Source organism: Rhinolophus sinicus, chromosome 6 (assembly GCF_057876585.1).
Source record: "Rhinolophus sinicus isolate RSI-liver-muscle chromosome 6, RSI-T2T, whole genome shotgun sequence".
NCBI lineage: Eukaryota > Metazoa > Chordata > Mammalia > Chiroptera > Rhinolophidae > Rhinolophus > Rhinolophus sinicus.
The window spans coordinates 41,204,937-41,225,590 of NC_142506.1; the positions used below are offsets into that span (position 1 = coordinate 41,204,937).

The window sequence follows — 20,654 nt, forward strand, 5'->3', positions numbered from 1 at the left end:
CCTTGCCCCTCTGAAGCCGCCCAGCCAGCCGAAGGTCCCCCTGGCCAGAGGCCGGTCAGCCACCCGGCACTACAAGCTGGCAGCCCCGGCCGCACACCAGGCCCGTCGGCCAGGGCTCCACCCCACACCCTCTTCTTAGTCCTCTTCGCTGAGGCAGGCCGTCAGCCTGCAGCAGTTATCCAAGCCTGTGTCTCCGCCGGCAGGCACCTCTACCCACACCCCCGCACGCCCCCTCCCATCGCCCACAAGAGCCAGGAGCCCTCCCTTCCCGCCGTTCGTGGTGGCCCCAACACACAGGGCACAAAGAGCCGGGTCAAACCAGGGGACAGAGGGAGCAGCACCCAAACACACCGCACGCCCTTGGACTCCAGGAGAGACCACCACAAGGGGAAGTGCAGGCACGCAGGCACACAACCCTCACAACCAGGGTGCCTGTGGGCTGCCACTCTCCTCCCTTGGGGGGGGTCCCTGGGCGGGGCTCGGAGCCCACTGGCCCTCCGGCCTGGCCCGGGGCCTTCAAGGGTGACTGCCAATACCCGGGCACTGCCTCTGTAGTGGAGCCCAGCCCCGGGCACGACCACACTCCGGTGGAGAGGCTGCCACTTCAACACAGCCTCAGCGAGTCTGTCCCAGTCCATGTGCCCGCCTGTGCGTCCCTCCCCCCCGGCCCCCCCACGTCTCTCTGGCTCTGTGACGTGCCTGTTGGGCTCTGCCTCTCGCTCAGGAGCTCTCTCCCGCGAGCCAGCCCCCTTTTTCTGTCTCTGTCCATGTCTCTCTGTATGTCGGGATACATACGTGTACATATACGTGTATATTTCCATCTCGCTCCCTCTTACGCCTCCTCCCGTTCTGTCTGTCGGTCCCTGTCCTGCGGGGACTCTAGTCCCCGTCCCCGCACAAGAACGCAGGATATGGTGAGGCCAAGAAGGAACACCAACGGAGCCACGGATAGGGGGCTGAGAGCACCATTTCTCACGGGCGGCTGGCTTGGAGACACGGCAGGCCGGAGCCGCCCGATCCCCAACCGGTCGGCCGTTTCTCTGCCAACCCACCGACACACCGACCGTCGACCCACCAAGCCGGCCCACTGCAATCCGCGCCCCTCTGCAATTTGCAGTCCACCACCCGCGCTTCCTAGCTTGGCCAACGCAGCACCTCCGGGGGCCCATGGCCAACTGGCAACAGCTGATGGCCAAGCGGTCACAGCTGATGACCATGCAGCCCCCACGCAGCACCCCTCCACGCGAGGCCCAGAGCCTCAAACTGCTCTCTGGGAGTCTGTCCCCAGTCCCCGTCTGTCTCTCTCCGCCACTCTCTTGCTCCGTCTCTGGCCTCTCTCACCTCCCCGGGTCAGGAGACGTGACGTGTAGCCACTGAAGGGACCGGAGGTCGGGCGGGACTCCGGGTGCTGACGAGGGGCGAGGGCCCAGACTGAAGGCTTGTGACGAAGGGTGGCTGCAGACCGGAGCTCCTGCACCCTGGTGGCGCGGGTGGCTCTCCCTGGCTTTGGGCCAGTGGGTGGGGCCGGCCAGGGCCAGGGCCTGGGTTGCACGTCCCTAGGGCCGGAGGGGACTGAGAGGACCCTGCGCCCCCCTCGGTGGCCCTGAGAGGTGGGGGCAGTCCAGCAGCAAGGGGGGCTGTGCGGTTGTGGGGCTGGGATGGGGGATGAGAGGGGTTGGGGTAGGGGCCCGGGGTAAAAGCCGTTCGGGGCCTGGGGAGTCCCAGGATGCCCGGGCGCCCAGATATCTGTCACAGTCAGGGAAGTGACCGAGGCCCGTGGAGCCACTGGGGGGGCGCGAAGGGGCCTCGCTGTGTGCCAGGAGTAGCCCGTCGCCCACACCAGCGGCGTCCGGAGGAGGCGGGGAGCGGGCGGGAGGCGCTCAGGCAGACATGCTCGCCACCCGAGCGGCCCAGCAGCATGGCGCGCGCTCAGGAGGCAGGTCGGGAGCAGGCTCTTGGAGCGCCGGGAGCCGGGTCCAGCGCCTAAGGCCATACCGCCCTGAACGCGCCAGATCTCGTCTGAACTCGGAAGCTAAGCAGGGTCGGGCCTGGTTAGTACTTGGGTGGGAGACCACCTGGGAACACCTGTAGGCTTTTGCTCGCCTCTCCTTTTGCATCGCCGCCCCGGCGTGGCTCCCTCCGAACCCCTGCCGCCCCTTGCCCCTCTGCAGCCGCCCAGCCAGCCGAAGGTCCCCCTGGCCAGAGGCCGGTCAGCCACCCGGCACTACAAGCTGGCAGCCCCGGCGGCACACCAGGCCCGTCGGCCAGTGCTCCCCCCCACACCCTCTTCTTCGTCCTCTTCGGTCCCGCAGGCCGTCATCCGGATCCCTTGGCCCAGCGGCGGTCGCCACCGCCGCCGCCGCCGCCGCCGCCGCCACCAGCGCTGCCCTGGCCCCCGCCGCCACCACCAAAGCCCCCGCCATCACCGCGTTTCCCACACCCCCCACCAGCGCTGCCCTCCCCCCTGCCCCCGCCGACACAACGCCGCCGCCGACGCCATTGCCGACCTCGCAACCCTCCCTCGCCGCCGCCGCCGCCAGCGCTGCTCATGATCAGCCCCCGCTTCTGCGCCGCCGCCGCCGCCGCCGCCATCACCACGCTCCCCACCCCCTCCGCCAGCGCTGCACTCGCCCCAGTCCGCGACCCCGCCGCCGCCAACGCCATACTCCCTCATTCAGCCTCCTCTGCTCTCCCCGCTGCCGCCGCCGCCATCACCCCTCTCCCCATCCCCGCCTCCAGCACCGCCCTCTCCCCCGCCCCCACCCCAGCCGCCGGCCTTGCCGTACTCCCTCAATCTCCGGCCTCTGCTCTCCCGGCCTCCGCGCCAGCACCGCCCTCACGCCCTCTCCCGCCACCGCCGCCGCCGCCAGCGCTCCCCGCGCCCCAGTGCCCACCGTCAAAGCCCCCATTGTCGCCGCCGCCATCGCCGCCCTGGAGCCATCCACGCGGTTGCCATTGCCTACATCGCCACCCTCCCCTGCCTCCGCCGCGGACGCCGCCGCCGCCGCCGCCGCCGCCGCCGCGGGGTCCTCCCACAACTCCCAGGCCCAGGGCTGCCTGCTGGTGCAGGCCTCCACCAGTCTTGGGGGTGCGGTTGGGGGTAAACCTGGTGGCGGTAGGGGGGCGGGGTGTATGCCGGTCTGGGTCCTGGGGAATCCCAGGATGCCAGAGTTCCACGACTTCTGGCACCATCAGGGAAATGGCAGTGTCCCATGGAACCTCCGGTGGCGCGAAGTGGCCTCGCTGCGGGCCAGCAGTGGCCCGACGCCCACGCCAGGGGCATTCGGAGGAGGCGGGGAGCCGGACTGGACGGGGACGCGGTGACGGCGGAGCCGGCCAGCGGGTCGATGTTCGCCACCAGAGCGGAGCATCTGCATGGCGCGCGCTCACGAGGCAGTCCGGGAGCAGGCTCTTGGGGCGCGGGGAGCCAGGTCCCAGCGTCGACGGCTATACCACCCTGAACGCGCCCGATCTCCTCTGAATTCGGGAGCTAAGCAGGGAGGGGCCTGGTTAGTACTTGGATGGGAGACCGCCTGGGAATACCTGTAGGCTTTTGCTTGCCTCTCCTTTTGCGCCGCCGCCCCGGCGTGGCTCCCTCCGAACCCCTGCCGCCCCTTGCCCCTCTGAAGCCGCCCAGCCAGCCGAAGGTCCCCCTGGCCAGAGGCCGGTCAGCCACCCGGCACTACAAGCTGGCAGCCCCGGCCGCACACCAGGCCCGTCGGCCAGGGCTCCACCCCACACCCTCTTCTTAGTCCTCTTCGCTGAGGCAGGCCGTCAGCCTGCAGCAGTTATCCAAGCCTGTGTCTCCGCCGGCAGGCACCTCTACCCACACCCCCGCACGCCCCCTCCCATCGCCCACAAGAGCCAGGAGCCCTCCCTTCCCGCCGTTCGTGGTGGCCCCAACACACAGGGCACAAAGAGCCGGGTCAAACCAGGGGACAGAGGGAGCAGCACCCAAACACACCGCACGCCCTTGGACTCCAGGAGAGACCACCACAAGGGGAAGTGCAGGCACGCAGGCACACAACCCTCACAACCAGGGTGCCTGTGGGCTGCCACTCTCCTCCCTTGGGGGGGGTCCCTGGGCGGGGCTCGGAGCCCACTGGCCCTCCGGCCTGGCCCGGGGCCTTCAAGGGTGACTGCCAATACCCGGGCACTGCCTCTGTAGTGGAGCCCAGCCCCGGGCACGACCACACTCCGGTGGAGAGGCTGCCACTTCAACACAGCCTCAGCGAGTCTGTCCCAGTCCATGTGCCCGCCTGTGCGTCCCTCCCCCCCGGCCCCCCCACGTCTCTCTGGCTCTGTGACGTGCCTGTTGGGCTCTGCCTCTCGCTCAGGAGCTCTCTCCCGCGAGCCAGCCCCCTTTTTCTGTCTCTGTCCATGTCTCTCTGTATGTCGGGATACATACGTGTACATATACGTGTATATTTCCATCTCGCTCCCTCTTACGCCTCCTCCCGTTCTGTCTGTCGGTCCCTGTCCTGCGGGGACTCTAGTCCCCGTCCCCGCACAAGAACGCAGGATATGGTGAGGCCAAGAAGGAACACCAACGGAGCCACGGATAGGGGGCTGAGAGCACCATTTCTCACGGGCGGCTGGCTTGGAGACACGGCAGGCCGGAGCCGCCCGATCCCCAACCGGTCGGCCGTTTCTCTGCCAACCCACCGACACACCGACCGTCGACCCACCAAGCCGGCCCACTGCAATCCGCGCCCCTCTGCAATTTGCAGTCCACCACCCGCGCTTCCTAGCTTGGCCAACGCAGCACCTCCGGGGGCCCATGGCCAACTGGCAACAGCTGATGGCCAAGCGGTCACAGCTGATGACCATGCAGCCCCCACGCAGCACCCCTCCACGCGAGGCCCAGAGCCTCAAACTGCTCTCTGGGAGTCTGTCCCCAGTCCCCGTCTGTCTCTCTCCGCCACTCTCTTGCTCCGTCTCTGGCCTCTCTCACCTCCCCGGGTCAGGAGACGTGACGTGTAGCCACTGAAGGGACCGGAGGTCGGGCGGGACTCCGGGTGCTGACGAGGGGCGAGGGCCCAGACTGAAGGCTTGTGACGAAGGGTGGCTGCAGACCGGAGCTCCTGCACCCTGGTGGCGCGGGTGGCTCTCCCTGGCTTTGGGCCAGTGGGTGGGGCCGGCCAGGGCCAGGGCCTGGGTTGCACGTCCCTAGGGCCGGAGGGGACTGAGAGGACCCTGCGCCCCCCTCGGTGGCCCTGAGAGGTGGGGGCAGTCCAGCAGCAAGGGGGGCTGTGCGGTTGTGGGGCTGGGATGGGGGATGAGAGGGGTTGGGGTAGGGGCCCGGGGTAAAAGCCGTTCGGGGCCTGGGGAGTCCCAGGATGCCCGGGCGCCCAGATATCTGTCACAGTCAGGGAAGTGACCGAGGCCCGTGGAGCCACTGGGGGGCGCGAAGGGGCCTCGCTGTGTGCCAGGAGTAGCCCGTCGCCCACACCAGCGGCGTCCGGAGGAGGCGGGGAGCGGGCGGGAGGCGCTCAGGCAGACATGCTCGCCACCCGAGCGGCCCAGCAGCATGGCGCGCGCTCAGGAGGCAGGTCGGGAGCAGGCTCTTGGAGCGCAGGGAGCCGGGTCCAGCGCCTAAGGCCATACCGCCCTGAACGCGCCAGATCTCGTCTGAACTCGGAAGCTAAGCAGGGTCGGGCCTGGTTAGTACTTGGGTGGGAGACCACCTGGGAACACCTGTAGGCTTTTGCTCGCCTCTCCTTTTGCATCGCCGCCCCGGCGTGGCTCCCTCCGAACCCCTGCCGCCCCTTGCCCCTCTGCAGCCGCCCAGCCAGCCGAAGGTCCCCCTGGCCAGAGGCCGGTCAGCCACCCGGCACTACAAGCTGGCAGCCCCGGCGGCACACCAGGCCCGTCGGCCAGTGCTCCCCCCCACACCCTCTTCTTCGTCCTCTTCGGTCCCGCAGGCCATCATCCGGATCCCTTGGCCCAGCGGCGGTCGCCACCGCCGCCGCCGCCGCCGCCGCCGCCGCCACCAGCGCTGCCCTGGCCCCCGCCGCCACCACCAAAGCCCCCGCCATCACCGCGTTTCCCACACCCCTCGCCAGCGCTGCCCTCCCCCCTGCCCCCGCCGACACAACGCCGCCGCCGACGCCATTGCCGACCTCGCAACCCTCCCTCGCCGCCGCCGCCGCCGCCAGCGCTGCTCATGATCAGCCCCCGCTTCTGCGCCGCCGCCGCCGCCGCCGCCATCACCACGCTCCCCACCCCCTCCGCCAGCGCTGCACTCGCCCCAGTCCGCGACCCCGCCGCCGCCAACGCCATATTCCCTCATTCAGCCTCCTCTGCTCTCCCCGCTGCCGCCGCCGCCATCACCCCTCTCCCCATCCCCGCCTCCAGCACCGCCCTCTCCCCCGCCCCCACCCCAGCCGCCGGCCTTGCCGTACTCCCTCAATCTCCGGCCTCTGCTCTCCCGGCCTCCGCGCCAGCACCGCCCTCACGCCCTCTCCCGCCACCGCCGCCGCCGCCAGCGCTCCCCGCGCCCCAGTGCCCACCGTCAAAGCCCCCATTGTCGCCGCCGCCATCGCCGCCCTGGAGCCATCCACGCGGTTGCCATTGCCTACATCGCCACCCTCCCCTGCCTCCGCCGCGGACGCCGCCGCCGCCGCCGCCGCCGCCGCGGGGTCCTCCCACAACTCCCAGGCCCAGGGCTGCCTGCTGGTGCAGGCCTCCACCAGTCTTGGGGGTGCGGTTGGGGGTAAACCTGGTGGCGGTAGGGGGGCGGGGTGTATGCCGGTCTGGGTCCTGGGGAATCCCAGGATGCCAGAGTTCCACGACTTCTGGCACCATCAGGGAAATGGCAGTGTCCCATGGAACCTCCGGTGGCGCGAAGTGGCCTCGCTGCGGGCCAGCAGTGGCCCGACGCCCACGCCAGGGGCATTCGGAGGAGGCGGGGAGCCGGACTGGACGGGGACGCGGTGACGGCGGAGCCGGCCAGCGGGTCGATGTTCGCCACCAGAGCGGAGCATCTGCATGGCGCGCGCTCACGAGGCAGTCCGGGAGCAGGCTCTTGGGGCGCGGGGAGCCAGGTCCCAGCGTCGACGGCTATACCACCCTGAACGCGCCCGATCTCCTCTGAATTCGGGAGCTAAGCAGGGAGGGGCCTGGTTAGTACTTGGATGGGAGACCGCCTGGGAATACCTGTAGGCTTTTGCTTGCCTCTCCTTTTGCGCCGCCGCCCCGGCGTGGCTCCCTCCGAACCCCTGCCGCCCCTTGCCCCTCTGAAGCCGCCCAGCCAGCCGAAGGTCCCCCTGGCCAGAGGCCGGTCAGCCACCCGGCACTACAAGCTGGCAGCCCCGGCCGCACACCAGGCCCGTCGGCCAGGGCTCCACCCCACACCCTCTTCTTAGTCCTCTTCGCTGAGGCAGGCCGTCAGCCTGCAGCAGTTATCCAAGCCTGTGTCTCCGCCGGCAGGCACCTCTACCCACACCCCCGCACGCCCCCTCCCATCGCCCACAAGAGCCAGGAGCCCTCCCTTCCCGCCGTTCGTGGTGGCCCCAACACACAGGGCACAAAGAGCCGGGTCAAACCAGGGGACAGAGGGAGCAGCACCCAAACACACCGCACGCCCTTGGACTCCAGGAGAGACCACCACAAGGGGAAGTGCAGGCACGCAGGCACACAACCCTCACAACCAGGGTGCCTGTGGGCTGCCACTCTCCTCCCTTGGGGGGGGTCCCTGGGCGGGGCTCGGAGCCCACTGGCCCTCCGGCCTGGCCCGGGGCCTTCAAGGGTGACTGCCAATACCCGGGCACTGCCTCTGTAGTGGAGCCCAGCCCCGGGCACGACCACACTCCGGTGGAGAGGCTGCCACTTCAACACAGCCTCAGCGAGTCTGTCCCAGTCCATGTGCCCGCCTGTGCGTCCCTCCCCCCCGGCCCCCCCACGTCTCTCTGGCTCTGTGACGTGCCTGTTGGGCTCTGCCTCTCGCTCAGGAGCTCTCTCCCGCGAGCCAGCCCCCTTTTTCTGTCTCTGTCCATGTCTCTCTGTATGTCGGGATACATACGTGTACATATACGTGTATATTTCCATCTCGCTCCCTCTTACGCCTCCTCCCGTTCTGTCTGTCGGTCCCTGTCCTGCGGGGACTCTAGTCCCCGTCCCCGCACAAGAACGCAGGATATGGTGAGGCCAAGAAGGAACACCAACGGAGCCACGGATAGGGGGCTGAGAGCACCATTTCTCACGGGCGGCTGGCTTGGAGACACGGCAGGCCGGAGCCGCCCGATCCCCAACCGGTCGGCCGTTTCTCTGCCAACCCACCGACACACCGACCGTCGACCCACCAAGCCGGCCCACTGCAATCCGCGCCCCTCTGCAATTTGCAGTCCACCACCCGCGCTTCCTAGCTTGGCCAACGCAGCACCTCCGGGGGCCCATGGCCAACTGGCAACAGCTGATGGCCAAGCGGTCACAGCTGATGACCATGCAGCCCCCACGCAGCACCCCTCCACGCGAGGCCCAGAGCCTCAAACTGCTCTCTGGGAGTCTGTCCCCAGTCCCCGTCTGTCTCTCTCCGCCACTCTCTTGCTCCGTCTCTGGCCTCTCTCACCTCCCCGGGTCAGGAGACGTGACGTGTAGCCACTGAAGGGACCGGAGGTCGGGCGGGACTCCGGGTGCTGACGAGGGGCGAGGGCCCAGACTGAAGGCTTGTGACGAAGGGTGGCTGCAGACCGGAGCTCCTGCACCCTGGTGGCGCGGGTGGCTCTCCCTGGCTTTGGGCCAGTGGGTGGGGCCGGCCAGGGCCAGGGCCTGGGTTGCACGTCCCTAGGGCCGGAGGGGACTGAGAGGACCCTGCGCCCCCCTCGGTGGCCCTGAGAGGTGGGGGCAGTCCAGCAGCAAGGGGGGCTGTGCGGTTGTGGGGCTGGGATGGGGGATGAGAGGGGTTGGGGTAGGGGCCCGGGGTAAAAGCCGTTCGGGGCCTGGGGAGTCCCAGGATGCCCGGGCGCCCAGATATCTGTCACAGTCAGGGAAGTGACCGAGGCCCGTGGAGCCACTGGGGGGCGCGAAGGGGCCTCGCTGTGTGCCAGGAGTAGCCCGTCGCCCACACCAGCGGCGTCCGGAGGAGGCGGGGAGCGGGCGGGAGGCGCTCAGGCAGACATGCTCGCCACCCGAGCGGCCCAGCAGCATGGCGCGCGCTCAGGAGGCAGGTCGGGAGCAGGCTCTTGGAGCGCAGGGAGCCGGGTCCAGCGCCTAAGGCCATACCGCCCTGAACGCGCCAGATCTCGTCTGAACTCGGAAGCTAAGCAGGGTCGGGCCTGGTTAGTACTTGGGTGGGAGACCACCTGGGAACACCTGTAGGCTTTTGCTCGCCTCTCCTTTTGCATCGCCGCCCCGGCGTGGCTCCCTCCGAACCCCTGCCGCCCCTTGCCCCTCTGCAGCCGCCCAGCCAGCCGAAGGTCCCCCTGGCCAGAGGCCGGTCAGCCACCCGGCACTACAAGCTGGCAGCCCCGGCGGCACACCAGGCCCGTCGGCCAGTGCTCCCCCCCACACCCTCTTCTTCGTCCTCTTCGGTCCCGCAGGCCATCATCCGGATCCCTTGGCCCAGCGGCGGTCGCCACCGCCGCCGCCGCCGCCGCCGCCGCCGCCACCAGCGCTGCCCTGGCCCCCGCCGCCACCACCAAAGCCCCCGCCATCACCGCGTTTCCCACACCCCTCGCCAGCGCTGCCCTCCCCCCTGCCCCCGCCGACACAACGCCGCCGCCGACGCCATTGCCGACCTCGCAACCCTCCCTCGCCGCCGCCGCCGCCGCCAGCGCTGCTCATGATCAGCCCCCGCTTCTGCGCCGCCGCCGCCGCCGCCGCCATCACCACGCTCCCCACCCCCTCCGCCAGCGCTGCACTCGCCCCAGTCCGCGACCCCGCCGCCGCCAACGCCATATTCCCTCATTCAGCCTCCTCTGCTCTCCCCGCTGCCGCCGCCGCCATCACCCCTCTCCCCATCCCCGCCTCCAGCACCGCCCTCTCCCCCGCCCCCACCCCAGCCGCCGGCCTTGCCGTACTCCCTCAATCTCCGGCCTCTGCTCTCCCGGCCTCCGCGCCAGCACCGCCCTCACGCCCTCTCCCGCCACCGCCGCCGCCGCCAGCGCTCCCCGCGCCCCAGTGCCCACCGTCAAAGCCCCCATTGTCGCCGCCGCCATCGCCGCCCTGGAGCCATCCACGCGGTTGCCATTGCCTACATCGCCACCCTCCCCTGCCTCCGCCGCGGACGCCGCCGCCGCCGCCGCCGCCGCCGCGGGGTCCTCCCACAACTCCCAGGCCCAGGGCTGCCTGCTGGTGCAGGCCTCCACCAGTCTTGGGGGTGCGGTTGGGGGTAAACCTGGTGGCGGTAGGGGGGCGGGGTGTATGCCGGTCTGGGTCCTGGGGAATCCCAGGATGCCAGAGTTCCACGACTTCTGGCACCATCAGGGAAATGGCAGTGTCCCATGGAACCTCCGGTGGCGCGAAGTGGCCTCGCTGCGGGCCAGCAGTGGCCCGACGCCCACGCCAGGGGCATTCGGAGGAGGCGGGGAGCCGGACTGGACGGGGACGCGGTGACGGCGGAGCCGGCCAGCGGGTCGATGTTCGCCACCAGAGCGGAGCATCTGCATGGCGCGCGCTCACGAGGCAGTCCGGGAGCAGGCTCTTGGGGCGCGGGGAGCCAGGTCCCAGCGTCGACGGCTATACCACCCTGAACGCGCCCGATCTCCTCTGAATTCGGGAGCTAAGCAGGGAGGGGCCTGGTTAGTACTTGGATGGGAGACCGCCTGGGAATACCTGTAGGCTTTTGCTTGCCTCTCCTTTTGCGCCGCCGCCCCGGCGTGGCTCCCTCCGAACCCCTGCCGCCCCTTGCCCCTCTGAAGCCGCCCAGCCAGCCGAAGGTCCCCCTGGCCAGAGGCCGGTCAGCCACCCGGCACTACAAGCTGGCAGCCCCGGCCGCACACCAGGCCCGTCGGCCAGGGCTCCACCCCACACCCTCTTCTTAGTCCTCTTCGCTGAGGCAGGCCGTCAGCCTGCAGCAGTTATCCAAGCCTGTGTCTCCGCCGGCAGGCACCTCTACCCACACCCCCGCACGCCCCCTCCCATCGCCCACAAGAGCCAGGAGCCCTCCCTTCCCGCCGTTCGTGGTGGCCCCAACACACAGGGCACAAAGAGCCGGGTCAAACCAGGGGACAGAGGGAGCAGCACCCAAACACACCGCACGCCCTTGGACTCCAGGAGAGACCACCACAAGGGGAAGTGCAGGCACGCAGGCACACAACCCTCACAACCAGGGTGCCTGTGGGCTGCCACTCTCCTCCCTTGGGGGGGGTCCCTGGGCGGGGCTCGGAGCCCACTGGCCCTCCGGCCTGGCCCGGGGCCTTCAAGGGTGACTGCCAATACCCGGGCACTGCCTCTGTAGTGGAGCCCAGCCCCGGGCACGACCACACTCCGGTGGAGAGGCTGCCACTTCAACACAGCCTCAGCGAGTCTGTCCCAGTCCATGTGCCCGCCTGTGCGTCCCTCCCCCCCGGCCCCCCCACGTCTCTCTGGCTCTGTGACGTGCCTGTTGGGCTCTGCCTCTCGCTCAGGAGCTCTCTCCCGCGAGCCAGCCCCCTTTTTCTGTCTCTGTCCATGTCTCTCTGTATGTCGGGATACATACGTGTACATATACGTGTATATTTCCATCTCGCTCCCTCTTACGCCTCCTCCCGTTCTGTCTGTCGGTCCCTGTCCTGCGGGGACTCTAGTCCCCGTCCCCGCACAAGAACGCAGGATATGGTGAGGCCAAGAAGGAACACCAACGGAGCCACGGATAGGGGGCTGAGAGCACCATTTCTCACGGGCGGCTGGCTTGGAGACACGGCAGGCCGGAGCCGCCCGATCCCCAACCGGTCGGCCGTTTCTCTGCCAACCCACCGACACACCGACCGTCGACCCACCAAGCCGGCCCACTGCAATCCGCGCCCCTCTGCAATTTGCAGTCCACCACCCGCGCTTCCTAGCTTGGCCAACGCAGCACCTCCGGGGGCCCATGGCCAACTGGCAACAGCTGATGGCCAAGCGGTCACAGCTGATGACCATGCAGCCCCCACGCAGCACCCCTCCACGCGAGGCCCAGAGCCTCAAACTGCTCTCTGGGAGTCTGTCCCCAGTCCCCGTCTGTCTCTCTCCGCCACTCTCTTGCTCCGTCTCTGGCCTCTCTCACCTCCCCGGGTCAGGAGACGTGACGTGTAGCCACTGAAGGGACCGGAGGTCGGGCGGGACTCCGGGTGCTGACGAGGGGCGAGGGCCCAGACTGAAGGCTTGTGACGAAGGGTGGCTGCAGACCGGAGCTCCTGCACCCTGGTGGCGCGGGTGGCTCTCCCTGGCTTTGGGCCAGTGGGTGGGGCCGGCCAGGGCCAGGGCCTGGGTTGCACGTCCCTAGGGCCGGAGGGGACTGAGAGGACCCTGCGCCCCCCTCGGTGGCCCTGAGAGGTGGGGGCAGTCCAGCAGCAAGGGGGGCTGTGCGGTTGTGGGGCTGGGATGGGGGATGAGAGGGGTTGGGGTAGGGGCCCGGGGTAAAAGCCGTTCGGGGCCTGGGGAGTCCCAGGATGCCCGGGCGCCCAGATATCTGTCACAGTCAGGGAAGTGACCGAGGCCCGTGGAGCCACTGGGGGGGCGCGAAGGGGCCTCGCTGTGTGCCAGGAGTAGCCCGTCGCCCACACCAGCGGCGTCCGGAGGAGGCGGGGAGCGGGCGGGAGGCGCTCAGGCAGACATGCTCGCCACCCGAGCGGCCCAGCAGCATGGCGCGCGCTCAGGAGGCAGGTCGGGAGCAGGCTCTTGGAGCGCCGGGAGCCGGGTCCAGCGCCTAAGGCCATACCGCCCTGAACGCGCCAGATCTCGTCTGAACTCGGAAGCTAAGCAGGGTCGGGCCTGGTTAGTACTTGGGTGGGAGACCACCTGGGAACACCTGTAGGCTTTTGCTCGCCTCTCCTTTTGCATCGCCGCCCCGGCGTGGCTCCCTCCGAACCCCTGCCGCCCCTTGCCCCTCTGCAGCCGCCCAGCCAGCCGAAGGTCCCCCTGGCCAGAGGCCGGTCAGCCACCCGGCACTACAAGCTGGCAGCCCCGGCGGCACACCAGGCCCGTCGGCCAGTGCTCCCCCCCACACCCTCTTCTTCGTCCTCTTCGGTCCCGCAGGCCGTCATCCGGATCCCTTGGCCCAGCGGCGGTCGCCACCGCCGCCGCCGCCGCCGCCGCCGCCACCAGCGCTGCCCTGGCCCCCGCCGCCACCACCAAAGCCCCCGCCATCACCGCGTTTCCCACACCCCTCGCCAGCGCTGCCCTCCCCCCTGCCCCCGCCGACACAACGCCGCCGCCGACGCCATTGCCGACCTCGCAACCCTCCCTCGCCGCCGCCGCCGCCGCCAGCGCTGCTCATGATCAGCCCCCGCTTCTGCGCCGCCGCCGCCGCCGCCGCCATCACCACGCTCCCCACCCCCTCCGCCAGCGCTGCACTCGCCCCAGTCCGCGACCCCGCCGCCGCCAACGCCATATTCCCTCATTCAGCCTCCTCTGCTCTCCCCGCTGCCGCCGCCGCCATCACCCCTCTCCCCATCCCCGCCTCCAGCACCGCCCTCTCCCCCGCCCCCACCCCAGCCGCCGGCCTTGCCGTACTCCCTCAATCTCCGGCCTCTGCTCTCCCGGCCTCCGCGCCAGCACCGCCCTCACGCCCTCTCCCGCCACCGCCGCCGCCGCCAGCGCTCCCCGCGCCCCAGTGCCCACCGTCAAAGCCCCCATTGTCGCCGCCGCCATCGCCGCCCTGGAGCCATCCACGCGGTTGCCATTGCCTACATCGCCACCCTCCCCTGCCTCCGCCGCGGACGCCGCCGCCGCCGCCGCCGCCGCCGCGGGGTCCTCCCACAACTCCCAGGCCCAGGGCTGCCTGCTGGTGCAGGCCTCCACCAGTCTTGGGGGTGCGGTTGGGGGTAAACCTGGTGGCGGTAGGGGGGCGGGGTGTATGCCGGTCTGGGTCCTGGGGAATCCCAGGATGCCAGAGTTCCACGACTTCTGGCACCATCAGGGAAATGGCAGTGTCCCATGGAACCTCCGGTGGCGCGAAGTGGCCTCGCTGCGGGCCAGCAGTGGCCCGACGCCCACGCCAGGGGCATTCGGAGGAGGCGGGGAGCCGGACTGGACGGGGACGCGGTGACGGCGGAGCCGGCCAGCGGGTCGATGTTCGCCACCAGAGCGGAGCATCTGCATGGCGCGCGCTCACGAGGCAGTCCGGGAGCAGGCTCTTGGGGCGCGGGGAGCCAGGTCCCAGCGTCGACGGCTATACCACCCTGAACGCGCCCGATCTCCTCTGAATTCGGGAGCTAAGCAGGGAGGGGCCTGGTTAGTACTTGGATGGGAGACCGCCTGGGAATACCTGTAGGCTTTTGCTTGCCTCTCCTTTTGCGCCGCCGCCCCGGCGTGGCTCCCTCCGAACCCCTGCCGCCCCTTGCCCCTCTGAAGCCGCCCAGCCAGCCGAAGGTCCCCCTGGCCAGAGGCCGGTCAGCCACCCGGCACTACAAGCTGGCAGCCCCGGCCGCACACCAGGCCCGTCGGCCAGGGCTCCACCCCACACCCTCTTCTTAGTCCTCTTCGCTGAGGCAGGCCGTCAGCCTGCAGCAGTTATCCAAGCCTGTGTCTCCGCCGGCAGGCACCTCTACCCACACCCCCGCACGCCCCCTCCCATCGCCCACAAGAGCCAGGAGCCCTCCCTTCCCGCCGTTCGTGGTGGCCCCAACACACAGGGCACAAAGAGCCGGGTCAAACCAGGGGACAGAGGGAGCAGCACCCAAACACACCGCACGCCCTTGGACTCCAGGAGAGACCACCACAAGGGGAAGTGCAGGCACGCAGGCACACAACCCTCACAACCAGGGTGCCTGTGGGCTGCCACTCTCCTCCCTTGGGGGGGGTCCCTGGGCGGGGCTCGGAGCCCACTGGCCCTCCGGCCTGGCCCGGGGCCTTCAAGGGTGACTGCCAATACCCGGGCACTGCCTCTGTAGTGGAGCCCAGCCCCGGGCACGACCACACTCCGGTGGAGAGGCTGCCACTTCAACACAGCCTCAGCGAGTCTGTCCCAGTCCATGTGCCCGCCTGTGCGTCCCTCCCCCCCGGCCCCCCCACGTCTCTCTGGCTCTGTGACGTGCCTGTTGGGCTCTGCCTCTCGCTCAGGAGCTCTCTCCCGCGAGCCAGCCCCCTTTTTCTGTCTCTGTCCATGTCTCTCTGTATGTCGGGATACATACGTGTACATATACGTGTATATTTCCATCTCGCTCCCTCTTACGCCTCCTCCCGTTCTGTCTGTCGGTCCCTGTCCTGCGGGGACTCTAGTCCCCGTCCCCGCACAAGAACGCAGGATATGGTGAGGCCAAGAAGGAACACCAACGGAGCCACGGATAGGGGGCTGAGAGCACCATTTCTCACGGGCGGCTGGCTTGGAGACACGGCAGGCCGGAGCCGCCCGATCCCCAACCGGTCGGCCGTTTCTCTGCCAACCCACCGACACACCGACCGTCGACCCACCAAGCCGGCCCACTGCAATCCGCGCCCCTCTGCAATTTGCAGTCCACCACCCGCGCTTCCTAGCTTGGCCAACGCAGCACCTCCGGGGGCCCATGGCCAACTGGCAACAGCTGATGGCCAAGCGGTCACAGCTGATGACCATGCAGCCCCCACGCAGCACCCCTCCACGCGAGACCCAGAGCCTCAAACTGCTCTCTGGGAGTCTGTCCCCAGTCCCCGTCTGTCTCTCTCCGCCACTCTCTTGCTCCGTCTCTGGCCTCTCTCACCTCCCCGGGTCAGGAGACGTGACGTGTAGCCACTGAAGGGACCGGAGGTCGGGCGGGACTCCGGGTGCTGACGAGGGGCGAGGGCCCAGACTGAAGGCTTGTGACGAAGGGTGGCTGCAGACCGGAGCTCCTGCACCCTGGTGGCGCGGGTGGCTCTCCCTGGCTTTGGGCCAGTGGGTGGGGCCGGCCAGGGCCAGGGCCTGGGTTGCACGTCCCTAGGGCCGGAGGGGACTGAGAGGACCCTGCGCCCCCCTCGGTGGCCCTGAGAGGTGGGGGCAGTCCAGCAGCAAGGGGGGCTGTGCGGTTGTGGGGCTGGGATGGGGGATGAGAGGGGTTGGGGTAGGGGCCCGGGGTAAAAGCCGTTCGGGGCCTGGGGAGTCCCAGGATGCCCGGGCGCCCAGATATCTGTCACAGTCAGGGAAGTGACCGAGGCCCGTGGAGCCACTGGGGGGGCGCGAAGGGGCCTCGCTGTGTGCCAGGAGTAGCCCGTCGCCCACACCAGCGGCGTCCGGAGGAGGCGGGGAGCGGGCGGGAGGCGCTCAGGCAGACATGCTCGCCACCCGAGCGGCCCAGCAGCATGGCGCGCGCTCAGGAGGCAGGTCGGGAGCAGGCTCTTGGAGCGCCGGGAGCCGGGTCCAGCGCCTAAGGCCATACCGCCCTGAACGCGCCAGATCTCGTCTGAACTCGGAAGCTAAGCAGGGTCGGGCCTGGTTAGTACTTGGGTGGGAGACCACCTGGGAACACCTGTAGGCTTTTGCTCGCCTCTCCTTTTGCATCGCCGCCCCGGCGTGGCTCCCTCCGAACCCCTGCCGCCCCTTGCCCCTCTGCAGCCGCCCAGCCAGCCGAAGGTCCCCCTGGCCAGAGGCCGGTCAGCCACCCGGCACTACAAGCTGGCAGCCCCGGCGGCACACCAGGCCCGTCGGCCAGTGCTCCCCCCCACACCCTCTTCTTCGTCCTCTTCGGTCCCGCAGGCCGTCATCCGGATCCCTTGGCCCAGCGGCGGTCGCCACCGCCGCCGCCGCCGCCGCCGCCGCCACCAGCGCTGCCCTGGCCCCCGCCGCCACCACCAAAGCCCCCGCCATCACCGCGTTTCCCACACCCCTCGCCAGCGCTGCCCTCCCCCCTGCCCCCGCCGACACAACGCCGCCGCCGACGCCATTGCCGACCTCGCAACCCTCCCTCGCCGCCGCCGCCGCCGCCAGCGCTGCTCATGATCAGCCCCCGCTTCTGCGCCGCCGCCGCCGCCGCCGCCATCACCACGCTCCCCACCCCCTCCGCCAGCGCTGCACTCGCCCCAGTCCGCGACCCCGCCGCCGCCAACGCCATATTCCCTCATTCAGCCTCCTCTGCTCTCCCCGCTGCCGCCGCCGCCATCACCCCTCTCCCCATCCCCGCCTCCAGCACCGCCCTCTCCCCCGCCCCCACCCCAGCCGCCGGCCTTGCCGTACTCCCTCAATCTCCGGCCTCTGCTCTCCCGGCCTCCGCGCCAGCACCGCCCTCACGCCCTCTCCCGCCACCGCCGCCGCCGCCAGCGCTCCCCGCGCCCCAGTGCCCACCGTCAAAGCCCCCATTGTCGCCGCCGCCATCGCCGCCCTGGAGCCATCCACGCGGTTGCCATTGCCTACATCGCCACCCTCCCCTGCCTCCGCCGCGGACGCCGCCGCCGCCGCCGCCGCCGCCGCGGGGTCCTCCCACAACTCCCAGGCCCAGGGCTGCCTGCTGGTGCAGGCCTCCACCAGTCTTGGGGGTGCGGTTGGGGGTAAACCTGGTGGCGGTAGGGGGGCGGGGTGTATGCCGGTCTGGGTCCTGGGGAATCCCAGGATGCCAGAGTTCCACGACTTCTGGCACCATCAGGGAAATGGCAGTGTCCCATGGAACCTCCGGTGGCGCGAAGTGGCCTCGCTGCGGGCCAGCAGTGGCCCGACGCCCACGCCAGGGGCATTCGGAGGAGGCGGGGAGCCGGACTGGACGGGGACGCGGTGACGGCGGAGCCGGCCAGCGGGTCGATGTTCGCCACCAGAGCGGAGCATCTGCATGGCGCGCGCTCACGAGGCAGTCCGGGAGCAGGCTCTTGGGGCGCGGGGAGCCAGGTCCCAGCGTCGACGGCTATACCACCCTGAACGCGCCCGATCTCCTCTGAATTCGGGAGCTAAGCAGGGAGGGGCCTGGTTAGTACTTGGATGGGAGACCGCCTGGGAATACCTGTAGGCTTTTGCTTGCCTCTCCTTTTGCGCCGCCGCCCCGGCGTGGCTCCCTCCGAACCCCTGCCGCCCCTTGCCCCTCTGAAGCCGCCCAGCCAGCCGAAGGTCCCCCTGGCCAGAGGCCGGTCAGCCACCCGGCACTACAAGCTGGCAGCCCCGGCCGCACACCAGGCCCGTCGGCCAGGGCTCCACCCCACACCCTCTTCTTAGTCCTCTTCGCTGAGGCAGGCCGTCAGCCTGCAGCAGTTATCCAAGCCTGTGTCTCCGCCGGCAGGCACCTCTACCCACACCCCCGCACGCCCCCTCCCATCGCCCACAAGAGCCAGGAGCCCTCCCTTCCCGCCGTTCGTGGTGGCCCCAACACACAGGGCACAAAGAGCCGGGTCAAACCAGGGGACAGAGGGAGCAGCACCCAAACACACCGCACGCCCTTGGACTCCAGGAGAGACCACCACAAGGGGAAGTGCAGGCACGCAGGCACACAACCCTCACAACCAGGGTGCCTGTGGGCTGCCACTCTCCTCCCTTGGGGGGGGTCCCTGGGCGGGGCTCGGAGCCCACTGGCCCTCCGGCCTGGCCCGGGGCCTTCAAGGGTGACTGCCAATACCCGGGCACTGCCTCTGTAGTGGAGCCCAGCCCCGGGCACGACCACACTCCGGTGGAGAGGCTGCCACTTCAACACAGCCTCAGCGAGTCTGTCCCAGTCCATGTGCCCGCCTGTGCGTCCCTCCCCCCCGGCCCCCCCACGTCTCTCTGGCTCTGTGACGTGCCTGTTGGGCTCTGCCTCTCGCTCAGGAGCTCTCTCCCGCGAGCCAGCCCCCTTTTTCTGTCTCTGTCCATGTCTCTCTGTATGTCGGGATACATACGTGTACATATACGTGTATATTTCCATCTCGCTCCCTCTTACGCCTCCTCCCGTTCTGTCTGTCGGTCCCTGTCCTGCGGGGACTCTAGTCCCCGTCCCCGCACAAGAACGCAGGATATGGTGAGGCCAAGAAGGAACACCAACGGAGCCACGGATAGGGGGCTGAGAGCACCATTTCTCACGGGCGGCTGGCTTGGAGACACGGCAGGCCGGAGCCGCCCGATCCCCAACCGGTCGGCCGTTTCTCTGCCAACCCACCGACACACCGACCGTCGACCCACCAAGCCGGCCCACTGCAATCCGCGCCCCTCTGCAATTTGCAGTCCACCACCCGCGCTTCCTAGCTTGGCCAACGCAGCACCTCCGGGGGCCCATGGCCAACTGGCAACAGCTGATGGCCAAGCGGTCACAGCTGATGACCATGCAGCCCCCACGCAGCACCCCTCCACGCGAGGCCCAGAGCCTCAAACTGCTCTCTGGGAGTCTGTCCCCAGTCCCCGTCTGTCTCTCTCCGCCACTCTCTTGCTCCGTCTCTGGCCTCTCTCACCTCCCCGGGTCAGGAGACGTGACGTGTAGCCACTGAAGGGACCGGAGGTCGGGCGGGACTCCGGGTGCTGACGAGGGGCGAGGGCCCAGACTGAAGGCTTGTGACGAAGGGTGGCTGCAGACCGGAGCTCCTGCACCCTGGTGGCGCGGGTGGCTCTCCCTGGCTTTGGGCCAGTGGGTGGGGCCGGCCAGGGCCAGGGCCTGGGTTGCACGTCCCTAGGGCCGGAGGGGACTGAGAGGACCCTGCGCCCCCCTCGGTGGCCCTGAGAGGTGGGGGCAGTCCAGCAGCAAGGGGGGCTGTGCGGTTGTGGGGCTGGGATGGGGGATGAGAGGGGTTGGGGTAGGGGCCCGGGGTAAAAGCCGTTCGGGGCCTGGGGAGTCCCAGGATGCCCGGGCGCCCAGATATCTGTCACAGTCAGGGAAGTGACCGAGGCCCGTGGAGCCACTGGGGGGGCGCGAAGGGGCCTCGCTGTGTGCCAGGAGTAGCCCGTCGCCCACACCAGCGGCGTCCGGAGGAGGCGGGGAGCGGGCGGGAGGCGCTCAGGCAGACATGCTCGCCACCCGAGCGGCCCAGCAGCATGGCGCGCGCTCAGGAGGCAGGTCGGGAGCAGGCTCTTGGAGCGCCGGGAGCCGGGTCCAGCGCCTAAGGCCATACCGCCCTGAACGCGCCAGATCTCGTCTGAACTCGGAAGCTAAGCAGGGTCGGGCCTGGTTAGTACTTGGGTGGGAGACCACCTGGGAACACCTGTAGGCTTTTGCTCGCCTCTCCTTTTGCATCGCCGCCCCGGCGTGGCTCCCTCCGAACCCCTGCCGCCCCTTGCCCCTCTGCAGCCGCCCAGCCAGCCGAAGGTCCCCCTGGCCAGAGGCCGGTCAGCCACCCGGCACTACAAGCTGGCAGCCCCGGCGGCACACCAGGCCCGTCGGCCAGTGCTCCCCCCCACACCCTCTTCTTCGTCCTCTTCGGTCCCGCAGGCCGTCATCCGGATCCCTTGGCCCAGCGGCGGTCGCCACCGCCGCCGCCGCCGCCGCCGCCGCCACCACCAGCGCTGCCCTGGCCCCCGCCGCCACCACCAAAGCCCCCGCCATCACCGCGTTTCCCACACCCCCCACCAGCGCTGCCCTCCCCCCTGCCCCCGCCGACACAACGCCGCCGCCGACGCCATTGCCGACCTCGCAACCCTCCCTCGCCGCCGCCGCCGCCAGCGCTGCTCATGATCAGCCCCCGCTTCTGCGCCGCCGCCGCCG

The 20,654-nt window shown here is 69.8% G+C and overlaps 11 pseudogenes; all 11 read left to right on the top strand.

Annotated features, from left to right (window-relative positions):
• The first annotated feature begins 1,981 nt into the window (after positions 1 to 1,981).
• Positions 1,982 to 2,101, top strand: LOC148757939 (5S ribosomal RNA; annotated as a pseudogene).
• A 1,338-nt stretch (positions 2,102 to 3,439) lies between these two features.
• Positions 3,440 to 3,559, top strand: LOC148757940 (5S ribosomal RNA; annotated as a pseudogene).
• A 2,034-nt stretch (positions 3,560 to 5,593) lies between these two features.
• On the top strand, positions 5,594 to 5,713 carry LOC148757941 (5S ribosomal RNA; annotated as a pseudogene).
• A 1,341-nt stretch (positions 5,714 to 7,054) lies between these two features.
• LOC148757942 (5S ribosomal RNA) lies at positions 7,055 to 7,174 on the top strand (annotated as a pseudogene).
• A 2,034-nt stretch (positions 7,175 to 9,208) lies between these two features.
• Positions 9,209 to 9,328, top strand: LOC148757943 (5S ribosomal RNA; annotated as a pseudogene).
• A 1,341-nt stretch (positions 9,329 to 10,669) lies between these two features.
• On the top strand, positions 10,670 to 10,789 carry LOC148757944 (5S ribosomal RNA; annotated as a pseudogene).
• Positions 10,790 to 12,824: 2,035 nt separating this feature from the next.
• Positions 12,825 to 12,944, top strand: LOC148757945 (5S ribosomal RNA; annotated as a pseudogene).
• Positions 12,945 to 14,282: 1,338 nt separating this feature from the next.
• Positions 14,283 to 14,402, top strand: LOC148757946 (5S ribosomal RNA; annotated as a pseudogene).
• Positions 14,403 to 16,437: 2,035 nt separating this feature from the next.
• On the top strand, positions 16,438 to 16,557 carry LOC148757947 (5S ribosomal RNA; annotated as a pseudogene).
• Positions 16,558 to 17,895: 1,338 nt separating this feature from the next.
• On the top strand, positions 17,896 to 18,015 carry LOC148757948 (5S ribosomal RNA; annotated as a pseudogene).
• Positions 18,016 to 20,050: 2,035 nt separating this feature from the next.
• Positions 20,051 to 20,170, top strand: LOC148757949 (5S ribosomal RNA; annotated as a pseudogene).
• Positions 20,171 to 20,654: the final 484 nt, after the last annotated feature.